Source organism: Mastigoproctus giganteus, chromosome 4 (genome assembly GCF_048544385.1).
Source record: "Mastigoproctus giganteus isolate SK-2022 chromosome 4, ASM4854438v1, whole genome shotgun sequence".
Taxonomy (NCBI): Eukaryota; Metazoa; Arthropoda; class Arachnida; order Uropygi; family Thelyphonidae; genus Mastigoproctus; species Mastigoproctus giganteus.
Window position 1 is genome coordinate 28943667 of NC_143578.1, and position 26135 is coordinate 28969801.

Here is a 26135-nt window from a genome sequence, read left to right on the forward strand (position 1 = left end):
TACTATCTGTTTATCAACAGGGTAGTAATATGTTGTGTTTCGGGGACTATAAGAAATTTTCTAATGTAAAGCTAAATTCTAATTTATTTTAATTCATGCAACAATATCAAAGCTGAATACTATAATTATTTTCACAAAATAAATTAGTCATCTGCTATATCATGCAGTTGCATAAATTTAATAGATTTGATGGATCTAACCCACAAAAATTAATTCTTCAGGAGCAAAATTAAGGCAAAGCTAATTATGTTTTACTCTAGTAATTTATAAATAATAACAAATACATGGTATATAATACATTAATTCAGTGCCATAAACTTAAAGAAGAGATTGACAGCAAAAGAGATGATAAAAATTGTTTTATAACATACCTAGTTTGCCCTTGAATTTAACGTAAGATAAAAAAAAATAATTGTGTATTAAATAAAGAGGTGAATGTTACTGTCTACCTTCTTCCCAAGAAAGAATTTCGTATTTTCTGTTAAAATATTTTATTTAAATGATTTATTAAAAAATTAAAAAATTTTATTTCTACATATTCATTTCCTCTTATTTTCAGATATTTTCTGTTCAAATTACAGTTGTTATTTTAGTTTACAGTTCCACTCTTTGCAAGTGCTATGCAATAAGCCAATCATAACTTTAATTGAATTTGTGATGTAAATATACTTTTTCACTCATAATACCTTTCCTTTTGTTTTACACAGCACAGTAATATTTTATAGTTCTCCATGAGTTAAATAGTTATTATTTGTTTACAATGGCCAATAAGCAATACAGTAATGGTAATTTATTTATTGACAAAACTGATTTAGTATCATTTTTAATCTGCTAGCCCATTACTACTAAAGTGTCTTATTTTAAATTTCCAAATCCTAAGGATAACTATTTATTCTTTGAAATTAAATTATCAAATTTCATTTGAATTTTTTATTTCATATAAAACTTCTTTACTTTGGTACTGGGGGGTTCCTCCCCTCCTAATTAATTTTACTGTAAATGGATTTTTATTGATTTTATATATCCATGGGTGAGAAGATAAAACAGCCCGTGTGTGTGTGTGTGTGTGTGTGTGTGTGTGTGTGTGTGTGAGAGAGAGAGAGAGAGAGAGAGAGAGAGAGAGAGAGAGAGAGAGAGAGAGAGAGAAATACAAGCATAAAATTAAAATAAACTTAAAAACTATACAAATGGTTGAATTTTGAATTTTTCTTTCACTTTAAGTTTAAACAGGTGTTACTCTGAAGTACACACAGTGGCAGAAACTGGAATTACCAAAATATTTTTTAAAAGTTCACTCTGACAGCATTAATACAATACAAACTGCTATTTTTATATAATAAAATAATAGTAACTAAATAAATAACAAAGATAGTAAAAAAATATAAAAAAGAATACTTTCTGTTTAGTTTGGGCAATTTTATTTTATAAAGTTAAAATGGGCAATAGCATGCATGTGGTAATGCCCTAAAAGATCACCAGGAAATATTTTATATTTCAGAAAAGTTGCAATTTTTAGGTCATCGTACTCAGAAAATGCTGATAAAACATATTTAAAAATAAAGCTATGATATTATAAATATGGTAAAAAAATTATAGCATAAGATAATTACACAGTCATTCTTTCAATTGGATATTGAAAAACTTAATTTTTTTTTTTTTTTTTTTCGTTTATTAAAACAGTATGATTACTCGATAATGAAAAGCTACAACATGAATAAGTAAATGGCAAATTATTTTGACATAACACATATAATAAACTACTCTGTTCTAAAGACGGCAAGTAATTCCTAAAAAGAAAAATTAGGGAATTTACATAGGGAGGAGAAATTTTTGATCAAATATGAATTTAATGCCAGATACTTAATTTACACAACCAATATTTACCATATTTAATGTCTATTGTGGCTCAAGCAATAAAAGCAAATTTAAGGATTATTAAAATGTTTACATGCCTATAAATTTATGCTAAACACTGGTCAACACATATGCCACATGAATATTTCTTGCTAATTCTTAGTTTTTTTGTTGAATTCAAAAACGAAAATTTCTCTATCATGCACAATTTTTATGTGACACAAATTTTCATATAAATAATACAGTAATAAAATAATAATATACTGCTGTTTTAAAAAATGAATGAACGTTTTGAAAAGGCTGTTCTATGTGGTCTGACAGACAAGCCTCATATGTATCAATCATCAAGCATGCCTCAAATGTATCAATCATCCTGATGGTTTTTGTTATATTATGTGGTAAGCTAACTTTTAAATCACTTGATTTCAGATGTAAAGGGTGCTCAAAATAAGTCTTGGGCCCCTCATTCCAGCTGTATCAGTTGTGTTAAATTATTTACTGAATGGTTAAATGGATCTTACCATCATGTGCCATTTGCAGTTCCTACAGATTGTTATTTTTGTTTAAAAAACATTTCAGAGATTACCTCTAAATCAAAACATACTGTAAAATATTCAAATATACAATCAGCTATAAGAGCTGTTTTATACAGTGAAGAACTACCATTACCTAAACCACAGGGGGCTTATAATCTGGATGAAGATGAACCATATTATTTTGAGTTTGATGGTGAGACTCAGAATGACTATGGAGAAAAACCAGCAAGTTAATAACACCACATATGAAGTGACATGTTTATTCTCAGAACCACACTTAATATCTCAAGAGGAACTAAATGATCATGTGTGTGACCTGAAATTATCTAAAAATCATAGTGAATTTTTGGCTCTCAGGCTGAAAGAATGGAATATCCTGCAAGAGGACATTAAAATATGATATTTTCATAAAAATCACCAAACAGTTATGCATTTATTACCTCAAAAAGGTGATTTGGTTTCCTAAACTGATGTATTTCTCTGATGGAAACTCTAGGACACTTGCACAATCCAGTTGAATGGCAGTTATTCACTGATTTCTCAAAAGCAAGTTTAAAAGCAGTGTTTCACCATAACAGAAATACACATCACCATTGGTAACCTTAGCATATGCTGCACAAATATCTAGGCTGAAAGGATAGAATCTCCTGCAAACGGATATCAAAATATGTTATTTTCATAAATATCACCAAACATTTATAGATTTATTTTCTGAAGAAGGTGATATAGTTTACTGCAGCAATGCAAATTCTCTAATGGAAAGTCTAGGATACCTGCACAATCCAGCTGAATGGGGGGTTATTCATTGATTATTCAAAAGTGAGTTTGAAAGCAGGGGTGCATCATAACAGAAATACATTACTATCGATACTCTTGGCATATGCTGCACAAATGAAAGAAACCTGTGACAACCTGAAACTTCTTTTTCTTGGCAGTTTTCTTGGCATATCTGTGACCTTAAAGTGATTGCTCTTTTAATAGGCCTACAACTTGGCTACTAAATACTGCTGCTTTATTTGTGAATAGGCAAGTAAATATAATTAAAAACCATTATGTTAAAAAACAATGGCCTCAATGAAGAGAATTGATAACAGGAAATCAAAAAAATATTGCAAACAAACCACTGGTTACTCCTGATAAAGTTTTATCAGCACAACTTAAATTAAAGTTTTATTTACATATTAACCTTAATTTAATGAAATTTTTTTTTGTCAAAGCAATGGTTTGAAATGGAGCTGGTTTTCATTATCTGAAGGAGAAATTTACTTGAGTCAGTGAGAACAAAATCAAAGAAGGCATCTTATGGGATTCAAATAACAAAGCTGGCAAAAGATGATAATTTTGAAGAATAGTTAAGTGAGGTTGAATGAATTGCACGAAACTTAACTTAAAAATGTTATAGAAATTTTTTTAAGAAATTTCAAAGCTGAAGATCACCAAGAAATATTCAATGAGCTTCTCAAGGCCTATGAAGTTGTGGGATGAAATATGTCCCTAATGATCCAGTTGTTCAATTCACATTTGGACTTCTTTCCAGAAAACTTAAGAGCTGTCAGCGATGAGCAAGGGGAGCATTTCCATCAAACTATTTCCACAATGGAAAAGAGATACAAGTGGAGCCCAAGCATTCTGGCTGATTACTGTTGGATACTGAGGTGCAACTTTCTACAGGAAAAAAACATTCTAGTTCAGTTAAAGATAGGTTCATCTTTAAAAAACAAAAAGTGTTCTAGTGCCGCCTATTTTAATATTTGTATAAATACTGTGGGTGATGGACAAAATCTGATTTAATATTTGAAATCAGCACAAAAACGACTTTCAAATTCACTTCTGATATATGTGACAGGAAAAAAAAAAGAATTTTTTTTGTTTATCAGTATAATTAGATTATAGAAAAATACACTCTGAATGGAATCATGGCAAACATTATCTATAAATTCAAGACAAAAGTCAAAATTTGAATTTTTTTTATTTTAATATATCAAATTGTCAGATCAGATCAACAACAAAAATGGATATTGCACTTTTCTATATTAGCAGACTAACTTCAAGTAAATAAGCCTCTAATTTTACCAATATCTACATTTGTTCTACTAATAAAATACTTTTATTCCATTAATGATAAATATGAAAAGAGGGAATTATGCTATCTGAAGTAGACTAATAGTTGTAAAAGGGAACACTAAATATTTCAGAATGACATGCACTAAAGTCAGTAAATATTATATTTCCAGTCATATTCTTCTTGTGAACTGCAACTTCCCGATGAAATAATTCTTAATGCTTTCGGGAATGGGTTTATAACAAGTACTGTGTGAGCCATGAAAAGTTTATAACAATCACTGATCTGTGAAATTTAGAGAAAAATTCAGTGTAAGTTTTTCTCATAAATTTTTTAAAACTTGTAAAATTGAAAACTTTTTTACAAAATGATTTTAAATATTGTTTTATATATGTTTTAAATGTTCTTATTCTGACTTGGTTGCCCAATATTAGAGAAAATTATTTAAAAATCAAACCAGAATTTAAAAAAAAACTGAAAAAATCTGAAAAAAAAATAGGGGAAAAAATCATAAAAAAAAAATTTGTCATTATTTCATTTTTGATGTAATAATACTATTTTCTACATCTATTTATATATCACTTTATAGTGTTTGGACCACTCAAGTGTGGACCAAAGTAAGCAGAGGTCAAGGTGTGGCATCCACATCACAAGAGGAATGCCACCCCATGTTTTAGAAGGCAATACTAGGTGGTAGATAATTCTAATCAGCAGGTGCAATACAAGCACTTTGCTTATTGGAAGCTTGAAGGGGTGAAACCCATGTTTAGTCTCCAGAGCAAAGCTCTGCAAGTCCCCATCTCACCCATCATAAAGTATGATTGATGGCTTTTGAGATTATGATGGGCAACATGGCAAGATTCAAGCTTCTCTATCTCTTGAGGAGGTATCTGGATCAGTTAGTGTATAATCTCACTGCCTTTACTCTGCCAGGTAACAACTGGAGGGAGTCTGAGTAGTAATGTATGCACGGAGCATTGTTGAGGCTGCATTATGTCAAAGAGCTGGATATATTCTCACTGTGTGTGCATGCCATATCCAAAATTTTATTACTTCATATGTCCTCCACACTTTTTCATAATACTGAATACATCATGAACAGCCAAACTAATAGCACAAACTTATCTGTGAAAAGATCTAAACCTCCCAAATGCCTCTGATTATTTCACAAATATACCTGGTCTCAGTTCCAATCTTAATGTCCATTGCCACTTACAATCTTCCAAATCCAACATAGCTTTTAAGACAGAATCACAATTATTGGTAGATTCAACCACTGCTCATCTCATCTGTACTAATTTTTTGCTTCCTTTTGCTTCAAAGGTGGTACTTGAGCATATGTCTGCTCTCTATTCCGTGTCAGAGACTTAGTATAGAATCTCTCTTTTCGATCTTCTCAAGCTCAAAATCTCTGTACCTCATTCTGTTAAATCCATCTGTTGCCTCTACTGTTCTCCCAACTCCATTAATCACTTGGAACCTTTTGGCTTCCTCTCTTTGAAATGGGACTTTCTCCAGTCCAACTTTTCTAACAGTGAGGTAATTTTCCTTGGCAATTTTAATGTTCCCAACTTCAGCTGGCATTCAGTTTCATACCACAAGGACCCAGCTGGTCGAGCTGCTGAGGCTTTTGTAATTACTAATGATCTCGTACAGAATATACATTTACCTAACAGAATATCAGACAATCCCAACCACACAGCCAACACCCTTGATCTTTTTCTTACGAGCAACCCTTCCAAGTGCGTGAGTTGAAGCAAGTGGTCCTCTATGCACCTCAAATCATAATTTGGTGATGGTCTCTTCTCCAATGGAGCCTTTCTCTCTTGGCAATTCTCAGGCACATGATGTTTGGCATTACAAGAATGCAAAATGAGATGAACTGCAAGATTTCTATTCTTTTCCTTGGTTGGATTTGTGTTTTATATCTTTTGTCAGTGTTTACTCAGGTTATGTCAGTGAAATTATTCAACAGCAAAGGGATAAAATCCTTTATTCCACACTACACTGTAAAATCTAATCTTTTATCTAAACCTTAGTTTTTCTGTTCAAGATAATGTTGCATATCACAACTGACTTGCATCCAAATCTCTAGGTTCACTTTTTTTTCTACACCAAAGCTTGCAACAAGTGGAGTGCAGTTATTAATCAATCCAAATTAGACTTTGAAAGCAAATGGTAGCTGAACATACTGCTTTCTTGCCAAAGCTTTTTTGGCAAGAAACACAACTTTTCCCCATTTCTACTCCTACCTCTCTTAAAACCTGATGGTTCTATTGCCACCTCAGTTAAAGATAATGCCAACCTGCTAGCATCCTACTCTTCTGCTAACTCTTGTATTGATGATCAAAACAAAACTATCTACCATTCCCAATATACTCCATCAATCAATGCTTCCTGTGGTCTTGTATCAAAAGGATGTCAAAATAATTTTGAACAATCTTGGTGGCAAGAAAGCTCCAGTCCTGACGGTGTTTCTCCATTTGTTCTCAAAACCTGTGCTACTGAGCTTACTCCTGTTCTGTGTTACCTTTTTACACTTTCTTATTCCACTGGTGTTTTTCCTTCTTGGAAATTTGCTTGTATACAGCCAGTTCCTGAAAAAAGGGTGAAAAATCCCTACAATTACAAATTATTGTCCCACTGCACTTCCCCTCCTAAAGTAATAGAAAATCCATTAACTGCCAATTCCTAAACTAACTAGAAACTACCACCTGATCAATGATTGCCAACATGGATTCTGTAAGTGTCAATCCACTAATATATACTGACATATTACCCAGCTATGGACAAATTCAATGGAAAAGTTTGGTGAAACTCACGCAGTTTACTTTTGGAATTTCAAAGGCTTTTGATCATGTTTAGCATAAAGGTCCTCTAAATAAGCTTCCATTTTATGGACTGCCAACTGTTTCTTGTAACAGGCTATCCATTTTTCTATCTGACCACTCACAGCAGGTGATGGTAGATAGCTCTGTCTTATAACTTTGCCACCAATGCTGGTGTTCCTCAAGATTCAGTATTTTCTCCCACTCTTTTACTCTTGTATATTAATGACCTTTTTCCACTGACTGGAAATTCTATCCATAGTTTTTCTGATGACAACACACTGCATTCTACTTTCCAGTTTGAGAAACCTTGCCCACCACAAACAGTTTCAACTTCTTGAATATTCACTACCAATTCCTTAAATGCTGAACTCCAGATAATTCTACATTGGGGCCATAATAACTTAGTTCATTTTTTGAATCATTCTAAAACTCGGTCCTGTCATATCTCAGAAAAAAGGATTCTTCTGTCCTGATGCTTATCTTCGACGACACTCAGATTACTAGAGAAATCACATATCTCATTTAGTGATTTCCCTGATTTCTAACCTCTCTTGGCATAAGCTGATCACAAATATTGCTTCCTCTGCATCTAAAAACTGGGTCTACATTTTTACTCTTGGCTTTACTTTTCTTCTAACAGCTACTTACTCTGTACTCTGTACAAATCTCAAATCTGCACTACCATGGAATATTGTCCCCAAATCTGGAGCAGTGCCCCATAACCTCTCGCTGGCTTCTAGACTCCATTCAAAAGAGGGTCAGTATGTTAATTCATGACCCATTTCTTAAAAAAGCCTCTCCACTCTCTCTCTCTCTCATTGATGTTCTGTTTCTGCTGCATGTTTTTCAATTAATACTTCCATGGTCACCGTTCTTCTGAATTGACTTCTATAATTCACCCCCCCACCCTTCGAAACCAATCCAGTCATATGCTGTAACCCATCAACGTCCTTTTAAATTTTAACTTCACTCACAGAACCAGATTTTCTTCTTCCTCATTTATCTCTTAAACTTCTGTTTGCTGGACAACCTCCCTTCTCAAGTATTTCCTGAAAATTACAATCTACAGAAATTCAAGTCTAAAGTTGCCAAGTATCTTCATTCATCTTCTTAACCTTCAACCCATGCATAGTACTAAGTATTATAGGTTCTGATACCTTTCATGTTTTTGGGAGTTTCATTAAAAAAAAAAAAAAAAAAAAGCCAACAGCATGATTTCCTACTCTGATTTTAAAATTTCATTTTCATGTTAAAAAACAGCTAAAAGATGTTTCTAAATGATTATAGACAGCTACCATACACATTACACCTACTGGATGAGTTTAATGTACTCTGAAATGTTATTTAAAATGACCTTGAGAAATGTATGTATATACAGGGTGATTCAGGAGGAATAGTAAATATCTTGGGAAGTTATAGTATCGATTATTCTGAGTAAAAAAATTCCAATCACCCAGCAATTGGAATTTTCAGCATCGCTTCTCTGTGATATGGTATCATAGACAATCAGTTGATTGGGCCTGTTGTTTTACAAAATTGTCTTACAGGGCCCATTTACCTAGAATTTCTGCAAAACGAACTTCCACTACTATTGGAGGATGTTCCCTTGGCTACAAGGATTGTATGTACTTTCAGCATGATGTGCTCCTGCACATTATACCTGTCTGGTGATACAATATCTAAATCGAACTTTCCCTGAATGATGTATCGGCCACGGTGGTCCGGTTCATTGGCCACCAAAGTCTCCAGACCTCATTCAGTTAGATTTTTGTTTGTGGGGAATGGATGAAAAGCACAGTATACAAAGAAAAGGTGAATACAAGGGACAAATTACTCGCTTGCATTTTGGATACTGCTGCCCTCATAAAGGAATGCCAAGACAACCTCAGAACAACACATCATATTACCACAAGAGCTGCAAAGTGCATTGAGGTTGGCAGTGGGATTTTTGAACACATTGTGAACTGTAAAAAATTTGTCAATTATTTATGTTTTTGTATCATTCAAAAAGTCAATAAATACAAACAATAAGTCATTTATCATTCTTTAATACCTCTCATAAGGGCTTTGTGCATGTCAGTTTCAATATGAACTTTTTTACTCAGAATAATCAATACTATAACCTCCCAAAATATTTACACCCAGTGTATACAGGGTGATTCCTCCTGAATCACCCTGTATACACTGTCCAATCAAAACATTATGACCAACTCCCATGCTTTAGCAATCCACTATTTCTCCTCACCTGATGGCACATATATTACCCCCAGGGGCTCACATCTGGTGAGTATGGGCTTGGCACACCCAGGGTCCTGAGCTGGATATCATCATTCTTCTCTTTCTTGGTGATTCCCTTCTATTTCTGACCCCCCCCCCCCCATTCTCTCTCTCTCTCTCTCTCTCTCTCTCTCTCTCTCTCTCTCTCAGGGATAACTCAGAATTTTTTTTTTTTTTTGGCTGGTGCAGCAAAAGCCTCAGGCTTCCTTGCACCATATGGCTAATTATAATAATAATATGTCAGTGATAACAAGTAACTGTGATCCTGAAGGTTCGCGAAATGCAGTCCACATGAAATACTTGATCAACATGGGCAAGGGATATGATCTCATCGGCTTCGAAAAAAGGATGACTGTCAGGTACCAGTTGATGAGTGGCAGTATTACAGAAAATGCATATCTTGTGGGCTGTTTGTGGAGTTCTGTGGTTAAGATATTTCAAGGGTGGTTGGATAGCAGATGGAGCAGCAATCACCAAGCCAATGAGTACATGTCTCATCAATGGTCATGGTGAGCACAGGCTGTCCCACCTTGTGTGAGCTGATATACATAAAATGGTGGCATGGCTAAACTTTAACCAGGGTCTTGGAAACCCCAGCAAGGTTTCCAAGACCACAATCCAATGGGTCCTCCTCTGTATGGGCAGCTGGAGGAGGCACCCAGTCAAGGTATTCTTCCTTGCAGCCACTGATGCATGAAGTTTGCATCTGAATGGCATCGTTGGACCAATGACGACTATGAAAAAGTTGCCTTTTTCAATGAATGATGTTACCTGCTATGCAGTGCAGATGGTAGATGAAAGGTATGGTGACAAACTAAATAGAGGAATCACTCTGATGTCCTTCTTCAACAGAAACAGGCAAGTGGCAGCAGTGTTTTGGTATAGGGGATATTTTCTTGGGAATCACCTGGAGACCTCATACCCCTAGGCCACATTTGAATGCTAAAAACTACCTATTCATTGTGGCTGATCAGGTATAACCTTTCATGGTGACTGTCTTCCCGTGTGGCATAGGTGCATTCAGTCAGGATAATGCACTCTGTCACACTGCCAGTATTGTTCGAGACTGGTTTGACAAACATGAAAATGACTTCTAGGTACTACCTTGGATGGTGAATTTACCATATATAAATCCCACAGAACACCTTTGGGTTTATGTGGATCAACAGATACAGCATTCGGCTTCTCATGGACTATCAGAGATCTATGGGATGCAATTCCTGCAACATTCAGAGGCCTTACAGAGTCCATGTCTTGCCATGTAATGGCAGTACTGGCAACAGGAGAAAGACACTCATTATTAGGTAGGTGGCCATAATGCTTTGACCAGACAGTGTATATAGATACATGTACTCTTCAAGGCCCATACACAAAAAAAATACATATATACATATTAAATGAGTAATATGGTAGTAGTAGTAGTAGCATGTGATGCAAGAAAGCAAGTGTATGAGCTTATGCAGCATCAGGCAAAAATAAAAAAAAATCACACCATTCATTCCAAATGCCTGTCCAGTTCCTCCTTACATTTATTTAACCTATCAACTTCCACGACAGATGGAGGTTTGTTCCAGAAATTAACCACCTGCTGGCCAAAGGCAAATTTCCGCACATCTATTCTACATCTGTCTTTTCTTAATTTGAATTTATGTCCCCTCAGGTTCATAATCTGAACAAGTGGAAGGATCACATCAGAATTCAGCGTGCTCAACCCATTCAAAGCCTTATAAACCTCAATCAGATAACCGCGCAGGTGCCTAGTCTCCAGCCACTGCAATTTGCAGAACTTAAGCCTCTCTTGGTAAGAGGATCCCTTCATTCCCCTCACCAATCTTGTTGCCCTTCTCTGTACACACTCAAGCAAATCTACATCCTTACTAAAATGAGGCCTCCAGACCTGTATGCAGTACTCAAGGTGTGGCCCAACCATTGCCTTATACAGAGGGACAATCACCTCCTTTTCCCTGCTAGCAAAATTCCTATATATCATTGACAAAACCCCATGACCTACACTGGCAGCCTGTCTGCATTGCTCAGAAAACTTCATATCTGACTGCACAATTATTCCCAGGTCTTTTTCATTTTCTACCGCCTTAAGTGTAGTACCACACATTTGGTATGTTTCTCTGGGGTTACTTCTACCCATATGCAGTACTTTGCATTTGTTCAAAGTTACACTTCAGTTGCCACTTCTTAGCCCATCTGCCCAAATTATCTAGATCCTGTTGCAGTAGCACACTGCCGTTACTGTCATTAACAACCCTGCCAACCTTGGTATCATCTGCAAACTTCGACACTAAGCCTGATATACCTTCATCAATATCACTAAACACCGAACCCTGTGGGACTCCACTAATGACATTAGTCCACGAAGAGCAGCACCCACTGATTACCATCCTCTGTCTTCTCCCAATCAACCATCCTTTTATCCATTGTAGCAACTTACCCTTAATACCATTCTGCTCCAATTTGTACAATAGTCTTCCATGCGCAACAGTGTCAAAAGCTTTCCTGAAATCCAAATATATGATATCAAAATTATTTTTTGCATCCAGTTCCTTTGTAACCACATCATAATATCCTATCAAATTTGTCAGACAAGATTTTTCCTTTACAAACCCATGCTGTGTCTGAATTATTGCTGCAGTCTTGTCTAGATGATCCTGCAATGCTTCTTTAACCAGTGACACCATTATTTTACCCGGAACAGAAGTTAAACTAACTGGTCTGTAATTACTCGTTAGCATTAGCATTAGTAGAGGCATTTGATGCAAGAAAGCAAGCTTATGCAGCATCAGCCAAAAAATAAATAAATAAATAAATAAAAAATAACCACTTCCACTTCACCCTTCTGTTCGTTCGAAATACCTGTCCAGCTATGCCTTAAACTTATTTAGGCTATCAACTTCCACGACAAGGGATGGAAGTCTGTTCCACCAACCGACCAACCGCTGGCTAAAGGCAAATTTCCTCACGTCTATCCTACATCTGTCTTTCCTCAATTTGAATTTATGCCCTCTCAGGTGATTATTCTGAGCAAGAGGAAGCATCCCATCAGCATTGAGCATCCTCAAACCATTCAAGGCTTTATACACCTCTATCAGATCACCTCGCTGCTGCCTAGTCTCCAGACACTGTAATTTGCAAAACTTAAGCCTTTCTTCGTAAGAGCACCCCTTTGTTCCATTCACCAATCTTGTTGCCCTTCTCTGTACTCGTTCCAGCAGCTCTACATCCTTCTTGAAATGAGGCCTCCAGACCTGTATACAGTACTCTAGGTGTGGCCTGACCATTGCCTTATACAAGGGAATAATCACCTCCTTATCCCTGCTAGAAAAATTCCTATATATCATCGACAATACACCATGAGCTACTCTTGCAGCCCGTCTGCACTGCTCAGAAAACTTCATATCTGCCTGCACAACCACCCCCAGGTCCCTTTCATTCTCTACCACTGTCAGAGTTGATACGTTGCTCTGGGGTTGCTGTTTCCCATATGTAGTACTTTACATTTGTCAAGGTTAAACTTCATTTGCCACCTCTCAGCCCATCTGCTCAACCTTTCCAGATCCTGTTGCAGTAGCATAGTGTCAGTAGTGTCCTTGACAACCCTGCCAACCTTCGTATCGTCTGAAAACTTGGACATTAAGCTTGATATACCATCATCAATATCATTTATAAATACAGAAAACAACAATGGACCCAACACTGAACCCTGAGGAACTCCACTAATAACATTAGTCCACGTTGAGCAGTGTCCATTGATTACCACTCTCTGTCTTCTGACACTCAACCATCCCTTTATCCATAGCAGCAATTTGCCTCCAATGCCACACTGCTCCAATTTGTGCAGCAGTCTTCCATGTGCAACAGTATCAAAAGTCTTTCTAAGATCCAAGTATATAATATCAAAGTTATTCCCTGCATCCAGTTCTTTTGTGACTGCATCATAGTATCCAATCAAATTGGTCAGGCAAGACTTCCCCTTAACAAAACCATGCTGTGTCCGAGCTATAACTGAAGTCTTGTCTAGATGATCCTGCAATGCTTCTTTAACCAGTGCCTCCATTAATTTTCCGGGAACAGAAGTTAAACTCACAGGTCTATAATTACTTGTGTCAGCCTTTGATCCTCCTTTGTGAATTGGGGTCACATTTGCACATCTCCAGTCCATGGGTACTTCCCCTGAGTCCAAGGAAGCTCTCATAATTATGGCTAAGGGTTTGCTTACTTCCTTTGCTGCCTCCTTTAATATAACTGGATAGATCCCATCCACCCCAGGTGCCTTTCTTGTATTTATCTTCAACAATTTCTCCTCCACTTTACTCTCAGTTATTACAAGATTCTCTAGCTTACTGCCAGAGTTGAATACACCTCTGGCATTCCCCTCGCTGAATAACTCCTCATGTGTGAATGTCGTTGCAAAATATTCATTTAGTTTGTTAGCTACCTGAGCAGGATCATCAACATTTGACCCATCGATATCAAGTGGACCAATCTGATTCATCCACTTCCTTCTAGAGTTTACATAAGTAAAGAACTCTTTGCTGTTTTTCTTTGCATCACTTTCCAAAGATTTCTCGTAATCTGCCTTCACCTGCCTAACCTCCTGTGTAACTTGGTTACAGATCAACTTGTATCTATCATAGGCTTCTGTGTCAAGTGTTAATTTGTATGTATCCCATGCAGTTTTCTTCTCTGCCATATGTGTCATTAGTTCATCTGACATCCACTTAGGCCTAAACCTTGAACAATATTTCTTAGTTGGTATGTAAAGCCTAGTAGCTTCCAAGATAAGTTCTTAGAATTCTTCCCATTTTGAATTTGCTGTTGGTAACATCATCAGTTGGTCCCACTGTATAGAATTTAAATACTGTCTCAGTCCATCGTAGTCGCCTTTACAAAAGCAATAACTCTTCCCTTTACCCCTAATGGTAGTTACCTCTTTGAGTAAATCCCACTTCAGCACACTGTGATCACTGCCACCTAGTGGTTCATTTACCTGCTGTTTCTTAATGCATGAAGAATCACTACTGATAATCAAATCAAGAGTATTACTCCCTTTAGTTGCCTCCCGAACATGGTGATGTAGAAAACAATCATCCAATAAATCCACAAAAGCCTTGGTAGTGTGTGAGTGACCAGACCCCAAATTCCAGTTAATATCTGGGAAATTAAAATCCCCCATTATAAGACTCTCTGATTTACTGGCCCACTGTATTTCCCTGTACAATTTCTTATTATACTCATCAGAGTCATTAGGTGTATAGCACACTCCTACTCTCAATTTGCCACCCTTCGATCCCCCATTGTGATTTGGGGATACATTTGCACATCTCCAGTTCGTGGGGGCCTCCCCTGAGTCCAAAGATGCTCTCATAATTATGGCTAAGGGTTTGCTTAGTTTCTGGTAGGTTGATAATATCATTAATAAACTGAATTTATGGGCTAGTGCCATTGTAGTGGCAATGGATACACTACGTCCATAAGGTAATATATATATACATGCCATATTATTTTGTTAAATATATGTATTAGCTTATGGGAAAGATTATCGTAAGAGACATACCTAGATAAATCTATAGAGCACACATAAGTGAAGTATGTTACATGTATACAAAAACTTATCACTGTATACCTACAATCTGGGTGACTTCTTCCAGGGTCAACCACCCAAACTGAAAGGAAAAAACAATGATAAGGGGTTCTCAGTTACTGTAATGATCCATATGCACTAGGGCAAAATCAATTTTGAGGTTATATAACAAATAATAGAACTAGGATAATATAAAATATAACAGAAATTAAGAAATTTTGAGGCTATATAACATATAATAGAATTTAGAATTATATGTCTGGTTATCATCCCTGTCCCACAGATGCTGTTTTGCTGTTCTATGCAATAATATGCATTAATATAAGTAAAATCTCACTTTAAAAACCATAATAAAGGGACAGCTCATAAAAAAAAAAAAAAAAAAAAAAAAAAAAAGAGTTCTGCTAGTACAATATAAACGTGAAGGATCCGAGTTTAGATTCATATAACAGCCCATTTAATTTTTGGTGTTTCCATATTCGCAGCATGTTTTGAACTCAAGACATGTTTAAGGTTGAACATACAATGTATGAAGTTTGTGAGATTTTAGTACATTTTATCAACAGGTCTTAAACTTTTCATAATTTTAAGAAGGCCAAAATAGCATAAACTCTTTTATAATTTTGGTTTCTCTTTTTGATTTGATGTACTGGGAACCAAAGAGGAGATTCTATCCTCTTTTCCATTAATAATTATCCTTGCTTCAATTTATCAAAAAGATGCAGTTAATGAAAATAATCGGTGGGTGTGCTACTCCAACAAGACCTAGATAAATTAAGCTGATGGGTTTTTTGATAAAAAGTGGCAACTGATATTTAACATTGAGAAATGCAAGATACTGCGTTTAGGTAGCAGTAATCCCCAAATTACATATCAATGTAGTATCCCACTCAAGAGAACAAAAATAATCTAGAAATAAATGTACAATACAATATGACATAAAAGTTCTCTGAGTAGTTCAGAGAAGCTGAAAGGACAGCTTGTGAGGTTCTGTCAATGATATAGAACAAATCTGTTAGCAGGGGCAAGGAGGTGATCATCCTGTTGTATAAAGCAATGGTTAGGCCACATCTTGAGTACTGCATACAAGTCTGGAAGCCTCATTTTAGAAAGGATATAGATCGATTGAAACGGGTTCAAAGAAGAGCAACAAGATTAATCAGGTGCATAGAAGAGTACTCTTAACAAGACAGATGAGTTCTGTAAATTAAGCCATCAGGAAGCTAGGCACCTTACAGGTAGACCTTGAATATCTTACAAGGAGACCTGTTTAAGGATCTTACAAGGAGAACTGTTTAAGGCTTTCAGTATATTGAGAAAAATAAATTAAATGCTGATGGCATCCTTACTTTCTCAGATGATATACATGGAATGAGACATGAATTTAAACTGAAAAAGTATGGTTGCAGGAGAGACTGAGGAAATTTGCTTTTAGCCAGAGTAATGAACTACCTAGAACAAGCTTCTATCTGGTGTTGAAGAGGGTAATTTGAATAAATTTAAAGTATTTGGCAATTATTAGAAGGGAAGGGCAAATGAATAATTTTCCCACTACTAATACTAATAAGAAAATGCAATGAAATTTTAGTATATGCTAAAGATATAAATGCAAATGAATCACATATGGTGAAAGTGTGTATGTCGGTTTTGTACCACTTGTAATTAAGGTATTGGCACAGCTCTCATCGTGTAATAAAAATTCCAGTAGTGTAAATTCTAGTGTACAGGTAAATCTGATAATCAATTAATAGAATCTAGTAACAGAGGTAAATTCAATGACTATCTCTGAATTCAATATCAGTTAATGAGAACTTCTATGATTTAAACTATAATCAACAGATTGTCAAATTCAGAAAATTTCCATTTATGAATTTCTCAATATATATCAGCAAAAAATGTATGCTACTACTGTTATTATTTACTCTGTATAGCACATTAACCATATTACACTGTGCATATTATGTCTGTTCAAGAATGTGCTAACAGCCGAAATTAGAATATTGTGAAGGCTGAAACTTTCCTGGAATAAATTGGGGAAAAAAAAAAAAAAAAACCTACTCCTCTACATAAAATCAGCTAAATGCAGCCCCTACTCAAGAAGCCTTTAAAATGAGTGATGTGGCAAAATCACTCTACTATCACATGGAGGATGCTAAACATACTTGTATGTGAATTGTATCAACTCTTCTAATTTGGGAGTGAGAGTATGAAATTAGAGTATACAGGTACAAGGAAGATTCTAGGATTCTTCAATACCTTTTTAAGAAGAAAATATAATAATATACTGGGGGTGGGAACCTGTGGAGCTTCTAGTAAATGCTCTTCCTATGGCCAACAACATTCAACAAATTTCGATTTGTTTCATAGGGACAGGAAATATTAGAGTATTTTTTTAATTACATAAACTTCAGTTTTTGGCTGTTCAGAGATCAAATGATGATATGCAATATGCATGTGGATTTATCTAAACATTGTTCTTTAAGATTTAAGTGTTTTAGCATGGTGGTTGAAAGGCAATAAGCTTGAAAAGGAAAAAAAAAAACTAACAAAAATAAGAAAATTGAGAGAGAGAGTGTGTGTGTGTTTTTTGCCACTTCCATTACTCCCTTTTTTTACTCTGCGCATGCACACACGCACACAATGATGAACATAAATTATTACAATAATATACATAGGGTGGAAAAAAATAATGTAAACCCCTGATATGAAAGTAGCAGTTTTTGTAATGGCTGTATGACATGTGAACATGCAATGATAATTATTTTTTTTTTGTTTCTTGTAGACAGTACTATGAAGGAAATACGATAAAAGCTGATGTTTATTTGAGATGATACAAAAAAGTACATGAAGAAAATGTACCAACCTGTCTAAATTCCAAGGTCAAATTGTTGGTGCACTTTAGCAGGAGCTGTTGTTGTTGTTATTTGGTTTTTAGGAGCATTAGCAACTAAGGCCATATTGCTCCGGGATATGCGGTGGTCATTCCCTGACCTTTCCGCATCCTTCGTATTTGGTGGTGATGGGCTCGAACCCCGGTCTAATCAAGAAGTGCGTGCTACGCACTGCTGCTCCTTCCCACCTGGCTATGGAGGCGCCCACTTTAGCAGGAGCAGTGGTGACTAGAACTGCTGATTTGTTTAATGTATTCAGAGCAACCATACTGAAAGTGATGTCTGCATTTACCAAGTATGGAAAAACAAAATCTGATAGGATGAATTTTGGCAGAAAACTGAAGCTAACTGAAGGAGACTGCTGAACAATGAAAATGATTTTAGCCCAAATCATTTTCCAAAAACAAAATGTGAGTCTCAGCAATCCAGTTTCTAGCAAAACAGTCCAGCAAGAACTTCATAAAGTTGAAATTTATGGCAGAGCTGCTTATTGGTGAGCTGACTGCTACTGATGGTGATGTTAGAAAGCAAATGCAATAGTGTAAAAAGCATAAAAACTGGACACTTGATAATTGGTCACATCATATTTTCAAACAAATCAGCATTCACACTTTTTGCAACATCAGAGAGAGAGAGTTTACATTGGCAAATGCCAAAAGAAGTGCATTATCTTGACTGTCTTGTGCCAACCATCAAACATGGAGGATCAACAATGGTTTGACCAGCAAAATATCACCTTTAGCATGGGTAGTTGATTGCTGGAACAGACTTCCATCTGTTTTTGTGGAAGTTGATAGCTTAAATAAATTTAAGGCTGAACTAGACAAACATTTGGAGTGACCAGATGAGTAAAATGGGAAGGGTATTTTTTTGGCTGATGCTGTATAAGCTTGCTTTCTTGCATCATATGCCTCAACTAATGCTAATATCTTGGTATTCTTTAGGTCCTATCATAATACTAAACAGGCAAATTACAGCCAGATATTCTACCCTGATATTCTGAGTGATCAGGTTCATCCCATGGTGCAAAAATTGTTTCCCACAAACGATGCCATATTTCAAGATGATAATGCTTCAATTAGAGCCAGATGCATCTAATCTTGGTTTGAGAAGTATGAAACTGCTGCTAGGCATCTCCCATGGCCTGCACAATCACCAGACTTAAATGTTACTGAGCCACTATGAGCATATTTGGAGAGCTGAGTCAGAAGCAGATTTTCACCACCTTCATCACTCAAGGAGCTTGAAACATTCCTCCATGAAGGAGAATAGTCCAATAGTCCTCTTAAGACAGTTCAAGATTGATTCTAATCTATTCCACATAGAATACAAGTTGTTTTAAAAGCTCAAGGTGGCCTAATACCATATTATTGCATGCCTGTAACTCTTATCACAGGTGTTTCCATTATTTTGTCCCCCCGCCCCCATATACAATTGTATAAGGGCCTAAAAGGCCATTTTTTCAGCTTCATTTAAATAAGTAATACAAAACTAAATGATTTCTTTTAAAATTTACCATCTGAAATATATACTAGTTTCTTTACTCTCTTTTTTTTTTAAATTTTTTTTTTTTTCATTATTATTTCTTGCCTTTGTCGACATTTGAAATGTCTGATTTCTTTAATATATCATTAAGCAACTTAAGCTAACAATATATATAATTCAGTACAGATTTAAAAGGCAAAGGAAAAATCATGGATTTATCTGTTTTTCCCACTTCTGAAAATCGGATCAGAACAGCTAAGGGTACAAATACAGACTGGCTTGTAAGGGAAAAAAAGTGCAAAATTAATAAATTATTTACTGTTTCTTTTTCTTGAAAGTACTTTCTAGATTGAGTATATCTAATTCTGGAAACAATAAAATCAATCCCACTAAAACTATCACACATTTCCTCCTTGAGAAATCTTAAATAGATATCTCCCATCAAATAAGCAATTATTATTTAGCAACTGCATACATTCATCCATTTTGCTGTAATGAAAAACCAGAGTTCCCAGGATTTAAAAAAAAAATGTAACCCTTGGCCAAAGATTTACATAGTCAAGGTGTGAACTTAAAAAAAAAAAAAAAAAAAAAAAAAAAAAAACACTACTCCAACCAAACAAGACTCAAACTCAGGTATTTTCCACATGGTATGGAAAAACACTGATCATAGCCAGCATGCTAGCCAAGAAGGTTAACTGAGAAATTAACCATATCTAACTATACTAAAGAACTACTAATAGCATGGGACTTTTGACACTTGCTCATAGTTAAAAATCCTTGTACAGTTATCATAGCCATTATTGCTAACCATAAGGACTGAATAAGCAATTTTAATAATATCTTAAGATACATTAAGAGTCACAAGCAATGTGGGACTTTCCCACACATGCTGACCGCAGTTAATAATCCACAAATAGCATACTATATCTCTTGTAATAATCAAGCTTTCCTCTCTTAGCCTTATCATATGATTTGACTACAAAATTAATTACTCAGATATGCTAATATTACCCAACATATTGACTATTCTGGCCAACTAGGTGTATACTAGTTATGATCTCAATTTTTGTATTATGTTTATAATGCGTATGGGTGCTGATGTAGGCTGAAAAACCCAAAATTAAAAAATAAATAAAAAATAAATGCTAAAAATTGTAAAATTATAAATGAGATAGTTCATTATTCTCTGTGAATTAACATGGCACCAAGGTCAATACACTTTAATTAATTTTATGAATCAATACATATAAAAGAATTGCAACTTTGCATTCATCGCTTTGATGTAAAGATTAAAGGTAAATTCGTCTCTTACCACATTCTGCAATCTATTATATGCATCCTGTATGGCCATTGAATACTTCAACAAACTCAGATTTCCATTTCCACTTTAATTCAGCACCTATCTCACCAATCCATCACTTCTTTGTAGCTGACTCCTAATTAGCATACAATTCTACTCTACCTATAAACATTTGTTTTTTTATGTTATTATCATCAACTTTTCTGTCAATCATATTTTTACTAGCAACATATAATTTATGTATTTCATCAATAAATAAACAGTAAAAATAAATAATGAGAGTGAGACAGGGTAAATATTCCGCAATGTAGACAATTACTGATTCAGCTAACAGAAGGTAACACTCTGGAAGCAACTGGTATGCTATAAACATTTTAAAAATTAAGTACAATAAATAAACATCCTCTATTTCAGATTACAGAAAGAGTAGTATTAAAAACTGTTCCATACACTCAAACAAACCTAGCTATGCCATACTCTGAGTAAATCAGTTCATTTGTGTTATATAATAAACTGTTGTGTTCAATATGAATCAAAGTTAAGTGAACATCAACTTACTAATGGAATTTTAGTTATTAATAATGAAAATATTTGTTAGTAATTAAAAGATGGATACAAGGCCCTCCTACACCATATTATAAATATAAGACCTCTCAAATCTGAACTCCCGGGAAGAAACAATCCTAAAATTGAAGATAAGGTATACCTTTACACATATTTCCCAACCATTTTATACTGACTAACCTTCTAATAAAGGTGCAATAAAAATCAGGCCAATCTATTTAATATATCATCAATGCATCTAAGAACACCTGCTATCCATCTCATTCACTATCCCCCAAATTGTAATCTTCAAACCATTACATCTCATAAGAAACATTTCATGCTGTTTAATTTTTTATACTTTTAAAATTTGGCATGTGAATCCCCACAACAATCCACAAAATAAACACCACCTGACTTAAACCTGCACTGGAAGTGTTGCCTACTGCAATGTCAAATATCTGAATGTGACATCATTTTAGTCTTCTAAAATACTATAAGTTCTATTACTAATCATCTAGAAAACAACAAATATGAACAGTAATATCTTATGCATATTTGGAAAAACATAAAAAAACTTATTTCAAATGTTGTTGCATGCTGTTATTTTTTTCTTTGTACTAGCTGTAATAATAGATGTCCAGGAAGCAAAGAACTGAGGTGATATTATAACTGTTCACTTTTATGGAATAAAAGATTTTTATCCATCAGCTAGCAGCACATGGCAATCACAGATTCCTCTCCCTGGTGGCATTACTGAGTGTTTATGAAATTTTCTCCATTTTTTTTTATTCTGATCAATTATATTACCTACTTTGTAACACTAAAATATATTTGTAACAGCATTAATTGCATAAAAAAAAAAATCATATATTCTATTTTGTTTTTCCATCACTACAATTTTAAATAAAGCTTATAATTTTTTCTTTTTATAATGCAGCTACCAATACATAAATTGCTTTGAAATCCCATTACTAGATGAAAAATACATTGAAGAAGGAACATATAATAGTTTTTTTCAAATTTGTTGTGAGGAGTGCATACTCATTTGAGAAAAAACAAAAGTGGTCACAAAGATTTCAATTTGACACAATTCCAATTTTTGGAAGTTTATAATGCAGCTTCCAATAGATTTTTCCTTTAAATTTCATTAAAAGAGCAAAGATAGATTTTTCCTTTAAATTACATTACAAGAGAGGATTTAGTGTCAAACAACATTAACTACAAAATTGCATTTTCTTTTTATGATAACTTTAGTTTTACTTTATACAAATAAAAAGCATATCATGTCATAGAACTGTATTCCTCTAGTACTGTACAAGTCAGCTTAAGCAATTCTTGTAAACCAAGAAAATGTCAAATGACTTTTTTTTGGTTAATTACGAAAACATCAACTACAAAATGATTTTGTAGTTAACATTGTTTGACACTAAATCCTCGAAGAGCAAATACACATTCAGGAAAGGTGCTGTAGTAATCATTTAACTGTAGTCAAAAAACAGGCACTGAGTTATACAAACTTCTTTTTTATTCAGCACAGAATGCTAGTTTTCTATTTTATGCCAATTTTTACAATCTATAATGCAGCTTCCAATATAAAAATTTCCTTGGCATTTTGTTAGTAGATGCAAAACACAGAAGAAAGAATGAATAATAATTTTTTTTTCAAAACACAATTCAAATAAACAGTTAGGCATAGTAGTATCAACTTGATGCATTTTTCTTGTTTGTGCAGTAAACTGAAATTTTTGGAATTTTCAATGAAGAAATCAGAATTCACTTTATTTATTATTATTTTTTTTAAGGGCATTGGGAATTTCAGCTGTGTGGATGGAGTAAATGAAGAGCATGAAATTGTTAAAATATTCTAGGAATCACAAAAGCCACAAAGACTGCATGTACTCATCTCAGATCAAAAACTTTGGTGGGGGGGGGGGGAACAATTTTTTCTAACATACAGAATTTTCTTTTAATAACTAGAAATCCCAATTTGTTACACAGGCAAAAGAACTACAGCCGGCCATAAACAGAATGTAACTTCAATTAAAAAAACTTACAGGTAAGCCATGTCAAAGTGGCTGATGAGTGGATATTGGAAAAGATATCAGCTCAGTGAAAAACTCAACCTATCAAAAATCTGCATAACAAATTTGGTTTCCTTAGAACAATAAAAAACTACTTTTTTCACCTACACATCTTGTAAATCGTGAATAAATTCAGCAAACATCCTTACCCTAGGCATAAACTGACAAAACAAATATTTAGACAGATTCAGAAAGTAAAAGAGAATTTTTGAAAACATTTATGACAGTGACATTGTAATAATAAGGACAGCAATTCAGTTGCTGAAGAAGTGGTACAAAAAAGTACTATGAAATGCCTCAGAAATGTGAAATCCATTAAGAAATTCAGATTTTATTCTACACAGGCTGAAGTGCCTAAATTTTCATTATTCTTCATTTTGATTTACCTGCACACCATACTACTAAAAGAACAACTTAGTATTGCCTTCAAAAGTTTTGAGGTAGAGAATTAAGAGTGCAGAAATGTTTTGTATCAGTTATAACAACTGAAATTTAAAACTGAAAACAATATGTTTCAGCGTTGCAAGCTAAAAAGGATGCTTAAAATAACGTTGACAGCACATATGTATAGAGATAGAGAAACTCAGTCATCAGGTGATGCTTCTCTTATATTTCATATCTTATAGTAAAAAAGCTGCTTTATGAAAAAGAAATAGGTATTAAATGATATATTTTCTAAATAATTCAAACTGCAAATACTGACATGGTGTCACACAGATATAAGGAATGCAGAACTGGAATTTGGGGAGTACGTCTACAGAAAGGATAGACAGGATAGGAAGGGAGGAGTGGTTATGCTATTAGTTAAGAAACACATAAAATCCAAGGAAGTGAAACCAGTCGACTTCGCTTGACAGTGCAGTGTCAAGTCAGTTTGGTGTGACATAAGCATTGGGAGATCAAAATTGAGAGTAAGAGTGTGCTATAGGCCTAATGACTCTGATGAGTATAATAAGAAACTGTACAGGGAAATGGAGTGGGCCAGTAAATCAGAGAGTCTTATAATGGTGGATTTTAATTTCCCAGATATTAACTGGAATTTGGGGGCTGGTCACTCACACACTAGCAAGGCTTTTGTGGATTTATTGGATGATTGTTTTCTACATCAGCATGTTTGGGAGGCAACTAGAGGGAATAATACTCTTGATTTGATTATCAGTAGTGATTCTTCATGCATTAAGAATCTGCAGATAAATGAACCACTAGGTGGCAGTGAACACAGTGTGCTGAAGTGGGATTTACTCAACGAGGTAACTACCATTAGGGGTAAAGGGAATGGTTATTGCTTTCGTAAAGGCGACTACGATGGACTGAGACAGTATTTAAATTCTATACAGTGGGACCAAGTGATGATGTTACCAACAGCAAATTCAAAATGGGAAGCATTCAAAGAACTTATCTTGGAAGCTACTAGGCTTTACATACCAACTAAGAAATATTGTTCAAGGTTTAGGCCTAAATGGATGTCAGATGAACTAATGACACATATGGCAGAGAAGAAAACTGCATGGGATACATACAAATTAACACATGACACAGAAGCCTATGATAGATACAAGTTGATCTGTAACCAAGTTACAAAGGAGGTTAGGCAGGCGAAGGCAGATTCCAAGAAATCTTTGGCAAGGGATGCAAAGAAAAACAGCAAAGAGTTCTTTACTTATGTAAACTCTAGAAGGAAGGGGATGAATCAGATGGTCCACTTGATATCGATGGTTCAACTGTTAATGATCCTGCTCAGGTAGCTAACAAACTAAATGAATATTTTGTATCGACATTCACACATGAGGAGTTATTCAGCGAGGGGGATGTCAGAGGTGTATTCAACTCTGGCAGTAAGCTACAGAATCTTGTAATAACTGAGAGTAAAGTGGAGGATAAATTGTTGAAGATAAACACAAGAAAGGCACCTGAGGTGAATGGGATCTATCCAATTATATTAAAGGAGGCAGCAAAGGAAGTAAGCAAACCCTTAGCCATAATTATGAGAGCTTCCTTGGACTCAGGGAAGGTACCCACAGACTGGAGATGTGCAAATGTGACCCCAATTCACAAAGGAGGATCAAAGGCTGACACAAGTAATTACACAACTTCTGTTCCAGGAAAATTAATGGAAGCACTGGTTAAAGAAGCACTGCAGGATCATTTAGACGAGACTTCAGTTATAGCTCGGACACAGCATGGTTTTGTTAAGGGGAAGTCTTGCCTGACCAATTTGATTGGATACTATGATGCAGTCACAAAAGAACTGGATGCAGGGAATAACTTTGATATTATATACTTGGATCTTAGAAAGGCTTTTGATACTGTTGCACATGGAAGACTGCTGCACAAATTGGAGCAGTGTGGCATTGGAGGCAAATTGCTGCTATGGATAAAGGGGTGGTTGAGGGGAAGAAGACAGATGTTGTTGTTATTTGGTTTTTAGGAGCATTAGCAACTAAGGCCAGATTGCTCCGGGATATGCGGTGGTCATTCCCTGACCTTTCCACATCCTCCGTATTTGGTGGTGACGGGTTCGAACCCCGGTCTAATCAAGAAGCATGTGCTATGCACTGCTGCTCCTTCCCACCTGGCTACGGAGGCGCCAGAAGAAGACAGAGAGTGGTAATCAATGGACACTGCTCATCGTGGACTGATGTTATTAGTGGAGTCCCTCAGGGCTCAGTGTTG

The 26135-nt window shown here is 35.2% G+C and overlaps 1 protein-coding gene across 3 annotated transcripts in view; it reads right to left on the bottom strand.

Moving 5' to 3' along the window:
• Positions 1-26135, bottom strand: part of LOC150086503 (multiple PDZ domain protein-like) — a 431516-nt gene that overhangs the window by 285507 nt on the left and 119874 nt on the right. The window lies entirely within an intron of this gene.